Source organism: Drosophila navojoa, chromosome X, assembly GCF_054131105.1.
Source record: "Drosophila navojoa isolate 15081-1374.11 chromosome X, UAZ_NAV_1.0, whole genome shotgun sequence".
NCBI classification, from domain to species: Eukaryota; Metazoa; Arthropoda; class Insecta; order Diptera; family Drosophilidae; genus Drosophila; species Drosophila navojoa.
The window spans coordinates 5724378-5732079 of NC_142895.1; the positions used below are offsets into that span (position 1 = coordinate 5724378).

General features: G+C 35.4%; 1 non-coding gene across 1 annotated transcript; it reads left to right on the plus strand.

The window, feature by feature from the left end:
* Positions 1–6052: 6052 nt before the first annotated feature.
* TRNAM-CAU (transfer RNA methionine (anticodon CAU)) lies at positions 6053–6125 on the plus strand. The gene has a single exon. It is a non-coding gene; the product is annotated as a tRNA-Met (tRNA).
* The last annotated feature ends 1577 nt before the right edge of the window (positions 6126–7702 follow it).

Genomic DNA, 7702 nt, shown 5'->3' on the forward strand with positions numbered 1-7702 from the left:
TGTGTATCAGCTCGCTTATGTTTATTCTTTGTCTTGGCCATGGCTGGAGTAACATTCGTTGCTGGGCGTCTTGCTGCAAGGTGCACTCTGTGTTGCCTGCGTTGTGAATTCAACACATTGTTCGCTTATCCGTTGAGTCAGTTGCGCAAACGCGCTCCCAATTTTTGCATGTCTTCCTCTCTCTCACCTCTCTCTCTTTCTTACTTGCTCTCCCGCTCTCTTTGTCTGCTTAACATTAACGCTATCCATCCATTCGCTCACTCCCGCTGTTTTGTAACTTGTTGCTTTTGCCTTGCAGATCTTCGACGTATGATTGTTGTGTGTGTGTGTGTGTATGCGTGTGTGCAGAAGAGTTTTGCTTGCCTATATGCATATACATATGTACATACATATGTGTATGTACTATATTGTATATTGTATATTGTATTTACTTCGGAGAGGGATTTTCGGGATTAATATAAAAGTTTTAAAACCTGATTACTTAGCATACACATGCATACATATTTATTTACGTATGTATATACTTTACTGGAAATGTTCCAGGCTCGAGGTCACGCAGGTTGTCTGTTGAACTATTTCAAGAACCTTTCGGGGCGCTGTCATCAGCAGACTTCGCTATCGACTTTACTGCGTCGTCTGTTGTTCTACTCTTGCTAATCTGTAACCAGTTAATATTCATACATACATACATGCATACAAACATACATCGCAAGTAGATAAACATATGTACATACATATGTATATACAAACATTTCATTATTATGACTCCAAAATATTGTTTTAGTAAATTTTATGCTTCCTGTTGGAGCGAGGAAAATTTTTCGAAATTTTCTCCATATTAAAAAAAAAATAATTACTATTGTCTAAGTATGTATGTATGTACATCCATCTCTTAGCAATGTGTCAGGAAACTTGACAAACAAAAATAAATAAAACATCTATACATAAATTTAAAAAATATCATCAACTATCTGCCGACATTGACAGACACTGAAATGGAAATGAACATTGAAAAGCTGAAAACTTAAAATCTCAAATGAAATTCGCACGCGGCACACACACTCACACACACACACACAAGTTTACACGAACATCCAGTTTCGTGTCTTTTACGTGTTTTTCGGTCTAGTGCTGCGACATACATACATACATACGCATACACGCATGTTGGGCAGATGTACATATGTATGTGCTTGTAGCTATGTAGATTTGTTTGCAAAGGCACTTGCTACATTTACGAACACATACATACATATGTATGTATGTAATATATGCGTACCACAATCGCCCGCTCGCGCTCCCCCGCGCCGTGTGTGGACAATGTTAAGCTGCTCTGCTGGCCAGTGTGTGCTCTCCCAAAAAAAAAAAAACAAAAAAAAAAGACTTAATAAAGAATCGATAATGAGAGCAAGAAAAAAAGAATGCAAACAAGCCTGCCTCATGGACATATGTATATATGTGTGTATGTACATACACTAGTCCATGTTGCCGGCGGATTGTTTGTTACATTCGCTTCCTGATTGTTGTTACTTTTACTTGTTGCTTCTCCTCTAGTGACGTCATATGCTGACACACACGCATATGCGCAAATAGATGTACGTGCCTATGCCTGCGTAAATCTGTATGCGTGTGTGTGTGTCTGCATGCAAATAATCTCAGAGAGAGAAAGGGAAAGAGAGAGAGAGAGAGAGGTGCAAGTCTGACGGTGCTTAGAACTTTCGCGAACGAACAGCTTAATAAGTTTTATTGTCTTGTAAGAGGACAACAGTAAAATGCCTGCCAAAACATACGGATGTATGTATGTATGTGTAGGCATTAGCATACGTATGTATGTATGTATATATTTATATCGTATTACAGGCAACCTCTTGGAAAATTTACATTTTTGACAAGAATCATGGCAAGCAAACAATGAAGAGCAAGGGAGACAGGGAGCCAAAGAGTGGGCGAGTTTGTACAGTTATCGGTGTCGCTAAATCAACTGAAGTGTATTCGCGTCATTTTGCTTTTTGCTTTGCCCTTTATTTTGTTTTGTTGGGAATAATTTGATGCGGCAAATACGAATTGTATAATGCGCTACAATGGGTAGAGAGAAAGAGAGAGAGAGAGAGAGAGAGAGAGAGAAGGAGACTAGAAGGTATGGAGCAGTTAAATTGAAGTGAACTACTGTATTTGATTTATTTACTTTTCTCATTTTCCTTTAGCTATTTCCACTTAGCAACTGCGCGTTGTGCAATGCGCTGTAAACGAAGCTATGGAATGATTCGTCATAGAAAGTTGGCAGATTAAAGAGATTAGTAACTTTATTACTCTCGCTGTTAGTATTCACTTAATCATGTATTTATTATTATATTTATATTGCCTTATAATATATACCCACATAATTACAAATACCTACCTACATACATACATACATACATATGTATGTATATTTGTTGATAGACGAATCTCTCTGATTGTTGTTATTGCTGACAAAGCACACGCCTTAACAAATTGCCCCCATGCAATCCACTGCATGGCAATGGGCGAAAAAGGAAATTAACTAACTGACGCACTGATAAAGTGTTTGATTGACAGAGTGATATACTTTTAGTTCCGTTGTCTGAAGCGACAAAATACAACAACAAACACAACAAGACGACAAATTTGTTTAGCATTGGATACGGGAACAACAGTTAGCTGGCTACATACATACATACATATGTATGTACATACATATATTTCCGGGCTAGTCCTAAATAGTGCATCGATATATGTATGTATGTATGTATGCAGTTCTGGCTAGTCCATAGTCCAAGGCATTGAGAAGGGACGTTTAGCAAAACTTACTCAAATACATATTACATACATATACATTCATATATGTATGTATGTATGTATATAATTCTATAAGCTTGTATTTGACGCTCATAGCTCTTACATATCTGCTACATATGTACATAGATCTAATCTTAGTTATAGCTTTACGTATGTATCCGTACCCAAATTAATTTTGTAGACTCTCCGTAATTATCGTCTTGAGTGCATCCATCACTCAGCTGTTGGCCAGCTGAGCTGAAGGTGAAACTGGTTTCATTTACAGCAGTGAGAATGATAGCAAGAGAGTGAGTGAATGAGTGTGAGAGAGAGAGAGAGTGAGAGAGAGAGAGGGCAATGTATGCGTTGTACTTGCTCAGTTGATAACCCTTTGTGGCATCTCCACAAACTAATACAACTACTATCCATTGCCAGCTGATCAGAAAAAAACAGAGTACATGTACATACATATGTATTACCAGCAAACCCGTTTACATCCAAGTGGAGAATACAATATACGTAGGTGTATATATTGTACATACACATATGTATGCAATGTTTGCTCACAATGCTGTTCGATATACTTTTGAGCATATGTTGCATACATATATATATGTATATAATTCAACATCAATATTATCTCTATATTGATTGATTCGCGTGTTGCTTACGTACATGAGTTTATGCACATACATACACATATAGCAAAAGCTTACATATGAATTTCTCGTGATATTCACGTGCTCTATTTGAACGATGCCCCGGACCAGTTCTAGTCCCAAGTTCCGGATTCAGATATCAATGATTTTTCATTCAATTCGTTGATGAACGAAACAATTGACAATTCATTGAAATTAGTGAAATCGATCGGTAGTTTAAAAATCAAAGTTAATGCATCTGTTTTCGAGACATTACGGAGTGATGTACGTTTATGTTTCGGTTAACGTAGTGATAACCGAAAATAAACGTACATTACTCCGTAACCAAATGCCCTACTATGCAACATGAAAATATGCTCTATAAACAAAGTTCTTCTGTCCATAGGTAAAAACACAAAGTTAAAACATTGGTTATTGGACTATAAGGTAGTGAGATACGTTTATGTTTCGGTTATCACTACTTTCTAGTTCATAAACCAAATGCTTTACTGTGCAACAAGAAAATGTGCTCTATAATCAAAATTTCTTATATTCAATTCAATTGCGTTCCGGACCAGTTCTATTCCCAAGTTCCGGAGTCAGATATCAAAGATTTTTCATTCAATTCAGTAATGAGCTATGCAAATGAAAATTCATTGAAATTTGTGCAATCGGTCCGTAGTGTAAAAATCAAAGTTAATGCATCTGTTTTCGAGACAGTACGGCGTGATGTACGTTTATGTTTCGGTTATCACTACGTTTTGACTCGATAGCCAAATGCCTTACTATGCAACAAGAAAATGTGCTGTATGAACAAAGTTCTTAAGTCCATAGTGTAAAAAACAAAGTTAAAACATTTGTTTTCGAACTAGTATGTAGTGCTATACGTTATGTTATTGTCCTACATTCTAGCTCGTTAGCCAAATGCTTAACTGTGCAACAAGAAAATGTGCTCTATAAAGAAAGTTTCTTATATTCAAATCAATATATCGTGCGCCAGACCAGTTCTATTCACAAGTTCCGGAGTCAGATATCAAAGATTTGTCATTCAATTCGCTGATGAGCGAAACAATTGACAATTCATTGGAATTTGTAAAATCGGTCCATACTGTAAAAATCAAAGTTAATGCATCTGTTTTTGAGACATTACGGAGTGATGTACGTTTATGTTTGGGTTATCACTACGTTTTGTCTCACTAACCAAATGCTTTACTGCGCAACAAGAAAATATGCTCTAAACAAAGTTCTTCTGTCCATAGTTAAAAACACAAAGTTAAAACATTGGTTATTGGACTATAAGGTAGTGAGATACGTTTATGTTTCGGTTATCACTACTTTCTAGTTCATAAGCCAAATGCTTTACTGTGCAACAAGAAAATGTGCTCTATAATCAAAATTTCTTATATTCAATTTAATATAGCGTTCCGGACCAGTCTAGTCCCAAGTTCCGGAGTCAGATATCAATGATTTTCCATTCATTTCGGTGATGAGCGATGCAAATAAAATTTCATAGAAATTTGTGAAATCGGTCCGTAGTGTAAAAATCAAAGTTAATGCATCTGTTTTCGAGACATTACGGCGTGATGTACGTTTATGTTTCGGTTATCACTACGTTTTGACTCGATAACCAAATGCCTTACTATGCAACAAGAAAATGTGCTCTATGAACAAAGTTCTTATGTCCAAAGTTAAAACATTGGTTTTTGGACTATAAGGTAGTGATGTAAGTTTATGTTTCGGTCATCACTACATTCTAGTTCATAAACCAAATGCTTTACTGTGCAACAAGAATATGTTCTCTATTGTGTATATCGTTCTAGAATCAGATATGAATGATCTTTCATTCAATTTGCAATCGGCCTATTTCAAAATCTAACGTAAAACATTTGTTTTCGAGCTATAAACGAGTAGATGGAATACGATTGCTTCGGTTATCACTAAGTTCTAGCTCGGGCACAAAGTGCTTTACTTTAGTACTTACTACAGGAAAATCGGAAAAACTTTTAACTATCAAACTGCCAACTGTGAAATATAAACAAAGTGTCTTAGTGATATTTAATATATCGTATCGTAGATATACGTACGCATTTCTCGTGATCTAATTGAACGAGTTAAAATCTATTGTGTTGACAAATCTACTTCGCATTACTAATATATCTTGTCAATATTCATAATATTCATTGTTCGGTAAGTTCGATATTAGAAAAGCCTAGAAGCATGCAATGTTATATACTATCAAGGAATGCGCTCGGAGCTATGCAACACTTTTCGAGTTTGAAAAAAATGAAGTAAAAGTCAAATTGTGTTGCTATACTATATAGTGCATGTATATATGTATGTTTCTGAGTGTGTATATATTATTTTTCTGAATTCGACTAATGCTATGTCCTTGTTCTGGCGGTCTACAATCAACGAGTGCTTTCAATATACTTCTTGATTGCAGATTTTCCGGGCTGAGAGCATTGCATGTGCAACATGATATGAATTCGAATAATCAAAGTAAATTTATAACCATATCTATATGTATAGATGCATACATAAATATCTATATATATATATATATATACATCGATTTGGCCATGCAGCTTAGATCAGCTGCAATACTGCAGCTTCTCAAGGCCTCGGTGGCGCAGTTGGCAGCGCGTAAGTCTCATAATCTTAAGGTCGTGAGTTCGAGCCTCACCCGGGGCATGTCAATTTTTTTCCTTGATTATGCGGTTTATCTATAACGATTTTTTGTATTCACGTTAAGATACGCCCATAATCAAAAAAAAATTTGATGCATCGTCAAACAAGAAATCTATTTTAAAATGTATCTACAAATGTATCTTCTAACTATTAGTGAAATCGGTCCACAGTGTAAAAATCAAAGTTAAAACATTTGTTTTCGAACTATTATGTAGTGCTATACGTTTATGTTCCGATTATCACTACATTTTAGCTCGTTAACCAAATGCTTTACTGTGCAACAAGAAAGTGTGCTCTACAAACAAAGTTTCCTATATTCAAATCAATATATCGTGCGCCAGACCAGTTCTATTCACAAGTTCCGGAGCCACATATCAATGATTTTTCATTCAATTCGCTGGTGAGCGAAACAATTGACAATTCATTGGAATTTGTAAAATCGGTCCATACTGTAAAAATCGAAGTTAATGCATCTGTTTTTGAGACATTACGGAGTGATGTGCGTTTATGTTTCGGTCATCACTACGTTTTGTCTCACTAACCAAATGCTTTACTGCGCAACAAGAAAATGTGCTCTATGAACAAAGCTCTTCTGTCCATAGTTAAAAACACAAAGTTAAAACATTGGTTATTGGACTATAAGGTAGTGAGATACGTTTATGTTTCGGTTATCACTACTTTCTAGTTCATAAACCAAATGCTTTACTGTGCAACAAGAATATGTGCTCTATAATCAAAATTTCTTATATTCAATTTAATATAGCGTTCCGGACCAGTCTAGTCCCAAGTTCCGGAGTCAGATATCAAGATATCCATTCATTTCGGTGATGAGGGAAACAATTGACAGTTCATTGCTATTTATGAAATCGGTCCGTAGTGTAAAAATCAAAGTTAATGCATCTGTTTTCGAGGCATTACGGCGTGATGTACGTTTATGTTTCGGTTATCACTACGTTTTGACTCGATAACCAAATGCCTTACCATGCAACAAGAAAATGTGCTCTATGAACAAAGTTCTTATGTCCATGGTGTAAAAAACAAAGTTAAAACATTTGTTTTCGAACTAGTATGTAGTGCTATAAGTTATGTTATTGTCCTACATTCTAGCTCGTTAGCCAAATGCTTAACTGTGCAACAAGAAAATGTGCTCTATAAAGAAAGTTTATTATATTCAAATCAATATATCGTGCGCCAGACCAGTTCTATTCACAAGTTCCGGAGTCAGATATCAAAGATTTGTCATTCAATTGGCTGATGAGCGAAACAATTGAAAATTCATTGAAGTGTATTTTATAATTATATGTGAAATCTGTTCATAGAGAAAAAATCGAAGCTAAGACATTTATTATCGATTTATTACGTAGTACTATACGTTTATGTTTCGGATAGTACTACGTTTTAACTCGTTAACGAAATGCTCTACTTGCAACAAGATTTTTTCTAATTCGAAATTTGTTGCATCATATTAAAATTATATATTCAAATGTGTCTACATGCATAACAAACTAACAAATTTTGATTTGCTATTGATGGTATTGAAACATATTAATAAATATTTTTCTACAATACAACTTATAGAT